Source organism: Doryrhamphus excisus, chromosome 19, assembly GCF_030265055.1.
Source record: "Doryrhamphus excisus isolate RoL2022-K1 chromosome 19, RoL_Dexc_1.0, whole genome shotgun sequence".
NCBI classification, from domain to species: Eukaryota; Metazoa; Chordata; class Actinopteri; order Syngnathiformes; family Syngnathidae; genus Doryrhamphus; species Doryrhamphus excisus.
Genome location: NC_080484.1, coordinates 12,628,547 through 12,641,848, shown reverse-complemented (window position 1 = coordinate 12,641,848; position 13,302 = coordinate 12,628,547).

Sequence of the window (13,302 nt, the reverse complement as noted above, 5' to 3'; positions counted from 1 at the left end):
CAGCGATACTCTCCCCTCTCGCCCGCAGGATCACAGCTCTTGGGTCAGAAACATGTTTAAAACAAGCAAATCGGGTTTCAGACCACTTTCCATGTTAGTTTGCCAACATGGCCTCCCCCCCTCCTGCACTTCCTCTTGTATGGATGTTGCCTTGGTGGGATAAGCTCTGTTTTTTCAACTAAATCCACCAGCAGCCTTCTTCTTGCTGATGTGATTCATAATAAATATTGTATCTATGTAATATAGATATAACACATAACCAGAAAATGATTTTAAATACATTTATTTTTCATTTAAATCAGAATTTTTCTATTTCATGTTTAATGTTTATTTACTTTTCTTTTCCGAAGTGATGTGGCTGTTGTGTATAAACGGCAAAGCATTAGGAACACCTGCCTGTAGTTTTACACGGACGCAAACCGCAGTCATAAACACTCATTCATGCCTTTATGACTTCATATTTTTGTGCAAATGAAACTAAACTGTCCAGGTGTAGCTCATGGTTGCAATTACCAGCATGTGCGTGGTTGATTACGACTCTTCCTCATAGAGCATGAGTCGGCCTGGCTTGCAGACAGGCGGTGCCCAGCAGGGGGCAGTAGTGATTGTCAGGTGCCACTAACAGGTCAGTCATGTGAGAGGGTCAAAATATTAGAAACAGCACTCAGCATGATGCGATGCAGTAAATCAACAGTGTTAACTGCATACCAAAAATGAAGATTTCATCATTACGATTGTGCGAGTGTACCTAATATTGTGGCTAATGAGTGCACGCTAAGTGCTATGTGTGTGAGTGCGTACAGTCAGAAGAACAGCAATACAGTGAACAGCAGTCAGGTCAAGAGCTTGCCAGTCATTTCTGCTTAATGAAGAGGCATTTTGACTCGCAGATGCAACAAAAGAGAGCAAGTTGAAAAGCAAACCTCAAGTCCTTCCTCGTCCCATTCACTGGCCTCGGTGAGGGCTTGAAGGCCCGACTCCTTCAGTAGAATTCCACTGCAGGCAAACACAGGAAGAGGAAATGTAATAATGGAGAAGAAGCCAAGAATCGCTTTGTCATGTGGGAGAAGACTCATTAAAAAGGTTTCAAGAAGAATCATGTGACTGAGCGGATCCCATCAGGTGCCGCCTGCGGTTTTCACCTTTCAGGAAATTCTGCCAAAAAATTTGATTAACGTTTACTGACATTTTGCTTTAAACATCCGGCCAGTTTTTTTTTTTTTTTTTGGGCCAACATGAGGACAAGCACTGAGGGACTTTTTTTTTACACCTCAATGCAAGGATGATCGGAGCCAATTGGACTGAAAACATCACCAGGCAACATGATGGAGTGCAACATTGGAGCACATGACCTCCCACCATGCATCATTTCACCATCGAGTATTGGGGCCACATTGGAGGGGGAAAAAAAATCCAGATTTCGACAAAGTTTACAAGAATATTAAGTTTACGAGAATATTTACAAGAATAAAGTCGTACATTTACGAGAAGAAAAGTTGTACTTTCACGAGAATAAAGTTGTATAAACACAAGAAAAATGTCATAACTTCATAAAAAAATTAATCATGCTCTGTTTTGCTGCCACCTTCTAAATAAAAGTTTTAATTGATGCCTTCCTGAAGAGCTACACTTTATTTTCACTCTGACACTCTTTTTAAAGAATTCATTCATTCATTCGTTTTCTATCGCTTATCCTCACGAGGGTCGCAGGGGTTGCTGGAGCCTATCCCAGCTGTCTTCGGGTGACAGGCGGGGTACACGCTCGACTGGTGGCCAGCCAATCACAGGTCACATATAGACAAACAACCATTCACACTCACATTCATACCTATGGACAATTTGTAGTCAACAATTAACCTAGCATGTTTTTGGAATGTGGGAGGAAACCGGAGAAAACCCACGCATGCACATGGAGAACATGCAAACTCCACACAGAGATGGCCGAGGATGGGATTGAACTCGGGTCTCCTAGCTGTGAGGCCTGCGTGCTAACCACTAGACTGCCGTACAGCCGGTTTGCAACATTCATTCATTCATTCATTTTCTACCGCTTTTTCCTCACGAGGGTCGCAGGGGGTGCTGGAGCCTATCCCAGAGGTGGGGTACACCCTGGATTGGTCGCCAGCCAATCACAGGGCACATATAGACAAACAACCATTCACACTCACATTCATACCTATGGACAATTTGGAGTGGCCAATTAACCTAGCATGTTTTTGGAATGTGGGAGGAAACCGGAGTACCCGGAGAAAACCCACGCATGCACGGGGAGAACATGCAAACTCCACACAGAGATGGCCGAGGATGGGATTGAACTCGGGTCTCCTAGCTGTGAGGTCTGCAGGCTAACCACTCGACCACCGTACAGCCGGTTTGCAACATATTCTACAAAATGATCCAAAAACTGTAGTATTATTATTTGGGTGTGAACCACAATATAAGGGAACTATGCTACGTCACAGTCTTGGTAGCCCGTTCAGGAGACCGACCTATGTACCTTTAACGTTGCATTTGAACATCTTTGTTTGTCGGTGGGCATGGACTTGGTGGGTGTCTTGGAGGATGATCTGGATGGAGGACTTCCAACGTCTCAGAAGTCCACCAGATGGTTCAGATCAGTGGAAAATAAATCTGCGAATGTTGTATATTTGTTGAAAAAGTTGGATTGTTCGGTGGGATTTTCTACAGCCCATGTCAGTCCTGCAGACCAAATGGTCCTTGAGGCCCTCGGCATGTTGCCTCCTTGAAGTCCGCCTCTGTGCCAGCACAATAAAGACAACCAAAACAAGTTTGGAAAACTTGTCATAAAGTTCCTCTCTGGACTTTGTCTTTCTTTGGATTCTCTGATTGATTGTCTGCTTCTAAATGGATCTGGCAAAGTGGAAGTGAGAGGCCTATTGGGGGAGATTAAGATTGCAATTTTCTTCCTTTTCTGAAATAATTTGATTATTGTATTGAAGAGATCTCGATGTTAAAAAACATCTGGAGAAAAGAGAACGCCATTCGCAACATCAATTCCCATGACGCAAAGGCGAGTCCAGAGGGAAAAAAAAAAAGCTTGGCGCGTGTGATGATTTATAAATCCCTAACAGCTTGTATCATCACAAGAGCGACAATAAAAGGAAATCTTCACAATCTCACTCAGCGCTGGAGGCTCGTATCGGGCAGCTCAGAGGATGATGTCAACCTCCTCAAAATTAGACATGATCACAGGTTTTTTTTTTTTGGTTTGACTGAGGAGAATGCACGTCCTCTGTCCCACTGTTTAAAGCTTGTTTAAAGAAAGGCGTCTACAAATGTGGGCTGTTTTCTCTTTGCTGCGGTCAGCGCAATGATCCCAAAGCCGGCAGCTCACAAGGGACCTTCATGGGCCGCCATGTCGGCGGTGGAGAGGGATTAAATGCAGCAAAGTGAAGCAAAAGAATACAAAGTCCTCTCGGCTGAGTTGCTTCTCTTTGTGCCTGGTAAACACCCTGTTTTCAGAAAACCACCACCGCCCCCCCAGCTTGAAAAAAAAAAGCTATGCAGGAAAAATAAGCACAAAAGCATCAAAGAGTGCGGTCCCTCACGTCCGCCACACGGCTTCAACGCTTTCATGTCTTTCACCTCACAGCTATTTGCTGCATGCAAGACCTTCTACCTGGCAAGGTTTCTTTCTTGCAGTGCTAATATCTAGTGCCAATGCTGAGGATCCAGTATTAATAACAAGGATGGTGGGCACCCTGATGCTAAGAATCCAGCATCCACACTTAAAAATGAGTACAGTAAACCTTGGATATATCGGATTCAATTGTTCCCACTGGTTTTGTCCGATAGAAGCGAAATCCGTTATATGCGTATACCGGAAAATGTCCGTTTTACGCATATATCGGATTTATATCCGGTATATGCGTAAATCGGATTTTATCCGTTATAAAAAGGCACTTCCTTGACTATGTTTCCAATGTACCTGGACGCGCAGGCAACGCTGCAAACGCTGCAAATGACGTCGTAAGCGGCCTGTCACGATTCGGCGAATCCGAGCGCCAGGATGCGGCCATCCGATATATGCGAGGGAAATTTAATGGAAAAGCATTGACTGGAGATTTTGTCCGAAATAGGCGAAATCCGTTATAAAAAATCCGATATATGCAATGAATTTTTATTGGAAATGCATTACAGAAAAATCGGTTATTTTTTATCTGTCCGTTGTGAGCAAATTTCCGATATATCCGAGTCCGATATATCCGAGGTTTACTGTATTTCCAAATCCTGAACTATTACCATCCATACAATCCATGCACTTCCAATCCATAGAAAGTTAGGGTAAAAACCATTAATGAACAAAATATGGACGTTCAAATGAGACTGGTACAAACACAGAGTGTCACCTTCAATGCCCCCTCTAAGGTGATAGGCGGTTACATGGGAACCTGAGTAGGTGACGGAACCACCCGTCACATTTACATACTACTTCTGAAATGATGCTGGTCTTCTCTTGAGGCCATAATATTCTTGGTACGATCCATCACCTTTCTCTTTTGTGCAGGGCATGTGTTTGCTACGGGCTGTACGGTGGTCGTGTGGTTAGCGTGCAGACCTCACAGCTAGGAGACCAGGGTTCAATTCCACCCTCGGCCATTTCTGTGTGGAGTTTGCATGTTCTCCTCGTGCATGCATGGGTTTTCTCCGGGTACTCCGGTTTCCTCCCACATTCCAAAAACATGCTAGGTTAATTGGCGACTCCAAATTGTCCATAGGTATGAATGTGAGTGTGAATGGTTGTTTGTCTATATGTGCCTTGTGATTGGCTGGCTACCAAACCAGGTTGTACCCCGCCTCTCGCCCGAAGACAGCACCCCCTGCAACCCTTGTGAGGATAAGCGGTAAAACTCTGATACAAACACGCTAAAATGGTCCGAGGTTGGAGGAATGGGCGAATGCAAACATATCCAACATTAACTGAAAAAAAACACAAATCGAACGTTAACCAAGTTATCATTGTACTAAGGTTTGAGCGTTCATGCACATTTTCAGCCCAAACGCTGGGAATCAATCTATGGTTGACAAATCAGTGATTCATGACGACGGCCATGGTATGCACTCGTGTATTAGCTGATTCATTTCTTTCTTTGGCATTTTAACGTCTCTCTGGAGTTGCACGCGATGTATATTGCGCATCGTGCAGATCTCTTTGACTGACAGCCATCCTCAGAGTATAGCTAATAATTGAATAACTTGTGATGATTTGTGGGTGAGGATGGTTTTACCTAAGATGATGTTGTGTTTTAAGGCCACATCTGGATCACGTCAGTGTGGCCACAACATACTGTAGCTATGAAAAGCGGCTTCACGTTTTCCTCAAAATCGAGCTGGCCTTTTTGTATTATTGACATGTGGACATGTGATATGTCCAGTGCTAATAGTCGATCCATGCATACCGTACATATGGACTATATGATGCAGTAGTAGTGTGGTTGTTTCTGTTTGACGCTGATAAGCGCTCCACCTGTTAGACATTAAGGAGATCTGCGCGTTGTTCGGAGCTCATCTATTTAATGATCCACAGGAAATCTGCAGATATTTGAGACGAGGAAGATCTTGTTTTTAAGAAGTTGTTTGGGACAGGACTGAACGGACAGCACGCTTTTGTGTTGTTGTTTACCAATCTAACTTCACGCTCGAACGTTACACAGAAAGTCGCATGCTGTCTGCTACCAGCACAGAAGGGCTGTCCTACTTGGCTTTACAGTATGACCTGAGCCATGTAGTCTGGAATCCCCTCCACTGCAGCACAAAATGTGGATCTGATTACTGGAGCTGAGTGCATGCCGAGTGAGTCGTAGGGGCAAACCTTGGGAGGCAAGGTAATGCAAAACAGATATTGTGTATCGATAATACGACGGCCAACACTCCCAAGGAAGACATACCATTGTCTTCATCCAGAAAATCACGTTAAAAGTCAAGACTCTAAGACAAAAGGCTGAGAGGACGCAGGCCAGTACTACCTGCCTGCCAGAGGACCAGAGGAGATCCGTCTCACTGCTTGGCCTCAGGCGCCACAACAGACGACGACACGAGGGATTGGGTTTGCGTGCCGGCAGTAATGTGATAGTCCCACGTTATTAAGGTGAAGGTTGTACATTATGGTAGGTGAGATTTGCCCTTTTTATCTAGAAAAACACGTGGGTGGTTCAACTTGATTGGGTTTCTACAGTGGAAACTCATTGAATGTCATACAATTTAGTACAAATTATTGTGAAAATGTTCAACATAACTCGGGAGTTGTGACATCATATTACATGTCTTGGAATTTACTCATTTGCTTGTTTTGCTTTTTCCTTGGCTTTTTATTTTGTGACATGACATAAGCCAGGGGTCTCAAACATGCGGCCCGCGGGCCAAATGTGGCCCGCAGGACACTAGTTTGAGGCCCCCGCCTTGATATGAAAGTTTAATGTTTAAGTTTGATATGGATGCTGTATGGTATCATGTACCCAGAAAAAATTATTACGTTTGATTAATGTTCATGTTAAAGGTTAAATAACTGTTAATAGTTAACCTCCCTATCCATGTGGAAGTGGTAAGTTTTTGGCTATTTAATTTTAAAGAAAATAACTTGAAGGCTACCGTTTAGGTCGCTAGCTTCCTAGTTTGCGAGTTAGCATGTGTCTCAAGACCCTGTAGTTGCGCAATATGTTGTAAATAAAAAGAGTATAAATGTGACTATAGTCGTGTTTTGTCATGTCTACAGGGCTCTAATAATGCTTTGTTCATTTTAATCTGAAAAAAATAATTTGTCTACCCACCAACTATATGTGGTTTCTTAAGTTTGTATTATTTGCCGTTTTATTATTAATATTATATTTATTTATTACTGATTGATTGATTTTCTTTATTCTTGATTTGTTTATTTATTTTTCATCTTATTTTGTGTAGAAAAATAAAAAGTAAGATATTTGAGAACAGTGGAATGTTTTATCAGAGCTTTTATTGTAGAAAAATGGAACCAAAGCGAAGTTTTTTAAAATTTTTCGTTTTTAATAAATGCAGTTTTTTGGGGTTTTTTTTTGAAAACCTGATGCGGCCCAGTCTCACCCAGACCCGAGCTCCAGTGGCCCCCAAGTAAATTGAGTTTGAGACCCCTGACATAAGCGATATGGAAGTTGATATTAATAAATGCCCCCCTAAAGTCCCAAGCATGAAACTGTGGGGGATATTAGCAAAGGTAACGGTAAAGGTAGCTGAAATATAACAACTTATGATAGTTCCAAATAAAGTATTCATGTAAGCAAGTGAAGAAGCAGACAACATCATCCAAAGGAAGTAACCAATCAGTTGTTGATGAAAATTGTATTGTATTTTTGTTGCATCTGATAAATTTGATTGCATTCCGGTCGCATGTTGCTCCAAGCCCCTCTGAGGCAGAGAAATTGTCATTCTGGAACCTCAACTAATCCAAAACGACCGACCTTGTCCTCCTTCTGTGTTAATGAATTTGACTCCAGAAGTAAAACATCTGCCTTATTTTCTCTGTTTTGGTTGCACTCAGCCACACTCCACACTAATAATATTTGACAGGACAGGAAAGGAAAAGCTTTCTATCTGAAAGATAATTGACAAAACAACCTGGAACCTGACCAAATTCAATGTACCAGCCCTGCAACCTTTCCCTCGGACTTTTGCCAGATTGCAATCACCGTGATGATGACCAATCAAAGTAAAGACCCTGGCGTCTATCCCCAGGAAGGGTGGTTGTCTGCCATGTTTAATTCAATGGCACAGTCATCACATCGCTTTCTTAAAGCCGTTCAAATAAATCTTATATAACAGCTTCCAGTTGTCTGTCTTGGGTGTGATTTTCTTACCTCACTGAGGAGATATGGCTGACTCCCAGTACCAAAGTCAATGAAGCAAGATGAAACAGACTCCAGTGCATCCCTACAGACTTATGATTGTTTATGTTGTAGCCTTACTTAATAGATTTGGGAGCGAGGTTCCTCAGGGCGTACATCCGGAGACCCCCCGGCTTTTAGAACTCTCAACATGGAAGGTAAATCATCATCTTGTAGCCGTCCAAGGAAGACATCTTATTAAAGACGCAGTTCACCCAGCAGGGGATCATCCTGGTGGTTTTTGCGCCAAGGAAACGTCTTCCTTTCCTGGTTGGAAATTGAATTAGCGTCTCTTCACAACAACAGAGCGGCCACAAGCAGAATAACAGAAAATTCATTCCGACGATCAGTTTCTCACATGTACTCCAGCATGTTTTGTGGTAGTAGATAGCGTTTTGTCAGTTTGCATTACATACCGACCAAAGGAAAAAAATGTGTTTTCGCAGATGTTGCGCCGACTTACAGCTGTGAGCGCTCCACGTCTTTAAATCATAACGCGGTTTTCTCTCCCCAAAGTGCACTGAATGTGGCCCTTAATGTGTACATTCTATCTTAGATTGCACTGTCAAAACTGATTTGCTCATTATGGAAGCAAAGGCCATGTTTTTGTGCTAATGGTATGTTTCTTGGGACGGGACGTGTCAGTTTGCATTCATCGGCGCAGACTGAAACATGGCAGTGGATTCTTGATGGATTGTCACCATGCTTCATCCAGACAATCGCCGTCTCACGGGGATGAATCCCACTGACCCCGTTTCCATTCTTTCCCACCAGCTCCTCGGTTAAATGCTGACGTCAAAGTTGATTTGTGCAACCTAGACCTCAAAAAATCAAATCGAGTTTTCTCTGAATCCTGCTAAATTTCTCACGAGAATTTAGCAGGAAATCGCACAAGAAGTTCACTGCTGTTACGTTCCAACTGAAGTATGTTCACATGGTCTGACAGTGGGCGAAACGCGCATCCGCCACAACTATGTAGCATTTTAGGGTTAGGAGGGTAATGTTAGGGGATCTTATTTTCAACAAGAACAGCTGGTTAGCAAACAAGGAAAATGGGGGCTTCTTGGCATTTTTTGGTTGTTTCCTGTACTTTTTCCCCGTTATGATGGACTATATCAGTCATTACAATACAATACAATAAAATACAATGCAAACAAACAACCATGATTAGGCAAAGCAAGTGAAGACTGGTCATTGATAAAACCTTGCTTTTTAATGCACAAGACTAGACACACACACAACTAATAAACACATCTAAAAACCTAAGGTAGGGTTTAACAAGAAGATACTGATGTTTGGGTTGGTCACCTGTTCAGACACAGTCTCAAGTTCTTGTTTTTTACTGCACAAGATTAGACACATGCAATCCAGGAAATGATATGTAAATGTGACAAAAAAGTGGGCTAATAAATTGACAATAAAAGCAAAAATACTGCGGATTTCAGAAAATAACAGATGGAATCATACAGCACTCTACAAGAAGCAATGAAGTCTGTAAAATTAAATAATAATAAAAAAATTAACTATAATGATGAAAATGGTAATATTAATGATGATTATAATGATGGTAATAATGATAAAGATTATAACAATAATGATAATAACAATAATACTATTACAATGACAATAATAACAGGGGAAAACAAGACAGTGGCATGAACATGATTATATCTTGCAAAAAGGGGTAAAAAAAAAACAAAAAAATAAAATTGAGTGTTTAGTATTTACGTATTTAAATGAGTCCTAGTTAGGAACCCTTCATTCGCCTGACGCTGCAAGGGGTCTCCACGAGCAGACTAATGTTTAAAAGGAGCTAATTTATCGTTTCCTCCTCAGGATGAGATGAAATTGCGTCTTTCATGATGATCCACAATGTTTCTGTGCCCCCCCCCCCTTCTTTGCTGACAGCCCACCGCCGTGATACAAATGAGAGAAATTCTTCAAAGCTTTCTCTCTCTCTGTGCGGCCCCTCCATGCCATTCATTCTTTTCTTCTCAAATATCCCCCGATGAATGACAGGAGAGGATGGATGGCCCTTAAACGGGGCCGCTACCGAGGTGACCGCTTGTCTTCCTGCTCCATCAGCACATCCCCAAACAGAGACAGACATAACAAGATGCAACGTAACCCCAACAAAACACGCTCAAATCTTCCAGTGCTCTTCTTAAATTAGATTTGGTTAAATTGCATTCCATTGGATAAAAAAAAAAAGAGACGTCAATTGTGAGCTTTCCCAAAAAGACCCTCCTCTGGAGGCACTACATTATTTACATTTCATCTAGGCAGCAAGGCCATGCATTCGTCTGTGCGTCAAAGCTTTCTTAACCTAAATACTACACTTTATTGACCTTCTCAAGCAAGTCTTGCCGCCTTTAGGCGCACAGTCTTTATTTCCTGTCCCATCCTCCCCTGTGGTCCCACCACCCAGACAGCAGAGACCCCCATCTCTCTCACCTCTGCATCCAGACCCCCCTCTCCCTTTCATGCCTCTCCCCCGGAGGCAGCGACAGTCTGCTGTCCCTCTTATGTCGCCCCTCAGGATGTGTTCTCACAATGCCTACTTTCCGTACTCCCTTCAAGATGACAATGTTAGCCAAAAACAATCACTGGCCACACTGATCTTCAAAACTCAACCAAGAAGGCTGTATATATGTCATATCATATACGCCATATCATATATGCCATATCATATACGTATGCCATATCACTTAGTCCGCTACGATCTTAGATTCTTAGCTTATGGAGGTTTGTTTGCTTATCTGTTTTGTGAGTGGATCTAGCTATCCAGCTTAGCTAGCTTGTTAGCTATTAGTGCAAGCTTGTTTGTTTAGCTAGTGAGGTAGCCTGTCTAGCTTTAGTGTTGAATTTTTACATTTTTTAATTAAAATTTTAATTTTTCTTTTTGGTTAAACATATATGATAAAATGTAAATTAATTGAAACTTTATTAGATTGATCAATTTATGTACAGTGGATCCTTGGCTAGCATCATTAGTTTGTTCCGGAAGGTTGGACGCTAACTGAATTCCATTTTTCCGCAACAAATGATGTAAATCCAATTTTCCTGTATATTTGTCTTAGCTAGTCGTCAGTTATTGTGAGCTAGTTTGCTTAGCGAGCTAGCTATCATTTGGGGGGTGTAAAATGGTGTTTTGATTTTCAATGAGGGATGATTATCTTGAGGTTAATTTTTATTTTTGGATTACTTTACTTCTGGTTCTTTTGGGTAAACATGTGACGTAGCAAAATGTAAATATATGTTGTTTTTTTTTTGTTTTTGTTTTCGTCAATGATGACGGAATCATTTGGTTGGCGAACAGTGGAGAGGGGTGGGGGCACGTCAGGCACATCTGGCGGAGGCACCCCGTTAAAGCCATTACGACACAGAGTATCTTAAATTACAGCCGCAGAACAAGAGTGAGCAGCTGTGAGAGCGATAACCTGCCAGAAAAGTCCCGTTAACACACACTGACACAGGCCGGCAGCTTCACAGGGTGTGAGATTGACTCCCAGCTGTAAAAGACAATCAGGGAGTGAATGCTGTGCTGTCAGTAAAAGTATAACAATACTGGGGGGGGGGCGGTTGTCGTGAAGGTGCATTCCCATAAGCATTTTACGTAGAGCTAACTTTAGTCTATATCTCCTGGTTGTATGGCTACTTCCCAACGCTAAGCTTACCTCTTTCCTTTGGGACCAGTGGAAGCTGGAAAAGGGGAGCCTCATTAGGGGTCCTTAAGGGGGGCCCCTGTGGTATTTGAAGGATGGAGTGATGACAGTAGCGTGTTGTTTGTGTACCAAAGTGAAACGGTTCGGAACATGTCAGCCTCGACACTTGTCACCCCCCCAAAAAAATGTGTGTTGACCTGTTCCGACGACATGTGCTAACATATGTTACAGCTTATATACTTTTTGTATGTGTGTGTGGGTGTGTGTGTGTGTGTGGGGGGGGGGGGGTGTTTGCTTAAAACAGGGGTTTCCAACCTTTTTATGCCCCGTGCCCCTGTAAAACTTCTGCAAGCACCCACCCACCCACACCCACACACACACCCACACACACAAACACATACACACACAAAAGTAAATTCAATTTCAATAGATCGGAAACTTTGACTAAATTAAAACATTAAAATAACGACACACAGGTACATAGGTTTTCCTCTCATTCTGTGTGGAAGTGGTATGTTTCCGTCTTCTTCTCCTTCTTCTCCACTCCCCATGGTAGCGGCGGCCATTTCTTATGTCCCCATAGTGATCCTGTAGCTTGCGCAATGTGATGTAAACAGAGAATAATAGAAGTGTAAAAGTGACAACTGGGTTGTCAAAAACAGGTTTTCTATGTTTCATTTATTTAATATTGAATCCTACTTTGTGGAAATTCACTTATCGCGGTCAATGTCAATTCACCACACATTTTGTGCGCGGGGTCATTTTCTTCAGCTATGCTGGAGCCTGATGAAGTCCGCCTAGCAACAAGTGACTCATCAAGGAATATGGGTAATTCAGTATTGGATAGAACATTATAATTTTGAAAGGCACTTGAGTGCATGAGTCAGTGGTGTAGTTTTCCCGGAATATTAGTGGTCAGAAGCAACGTGCAATTGTACATTGGGAAGGTCGAGCTGTAGAGGATATACTGCACAGACCATTTAAATGTCACAATGCCTCGTGCCACACACACACACACACATACACACACACACACAGGGGGTCATTGCATAGTTGCACATAGTGTACAGCATGTTTGGGTGTTGATGGCAGAGCCACCTGTGCAGCGAGGGTGCTGCCAGGTGGGTCAGACAGCTGCAAGTGTCTTATTTTAGTTTGATATTCAAACACGGTGACCCTATTGTGGGCGTGAAGACAGCGGTGACATGCAGTAAATAAAGACTGGAGAAGGTTAATGCTGATCTTTTTGACGGCTTTCCCTTACCCTCAGCGTTGGCGTATAGATTTGGCTAAATCTCTTATTAAAAGTTGGACAAGTCTCAAAGTGGATCAGGTGTCGGCTTTCCAGTTTCATCTGCTACCTGCTGGCTTATTTATCTGACAGACAGCAGAAGGGGGGCGAGGATGGGCTGCACGAGTGCTTCCCCGAACTTAGTGCATGATAAATACTTTCCAAATGAAGCTCCTAAAGGCATGTAAACGGCCCACCTGTGTGCTGCAATGTAGCCTCCTCCTCCTCCTCCTTCTCATTTTAGTGGGAGACAGCGAGGCCCAAGCAGCGCTTCTTTCAGGATAATCCTCCTCTGAGAGAGAAAGCTCTTTTGGCAGGAGCCAGCTTTGATCCCAGACAAATGAAGACCAAAAAAAAAAACATAAGCTACTTATTTCTTTCACTTCCTTGCCTCATCGCTCACCTCAATGGCCCCGACGAGCTGTCCTGTCGGATGCCGAGGTCGTTGAGGTCGCGCAGGGCAGCGGCCTCA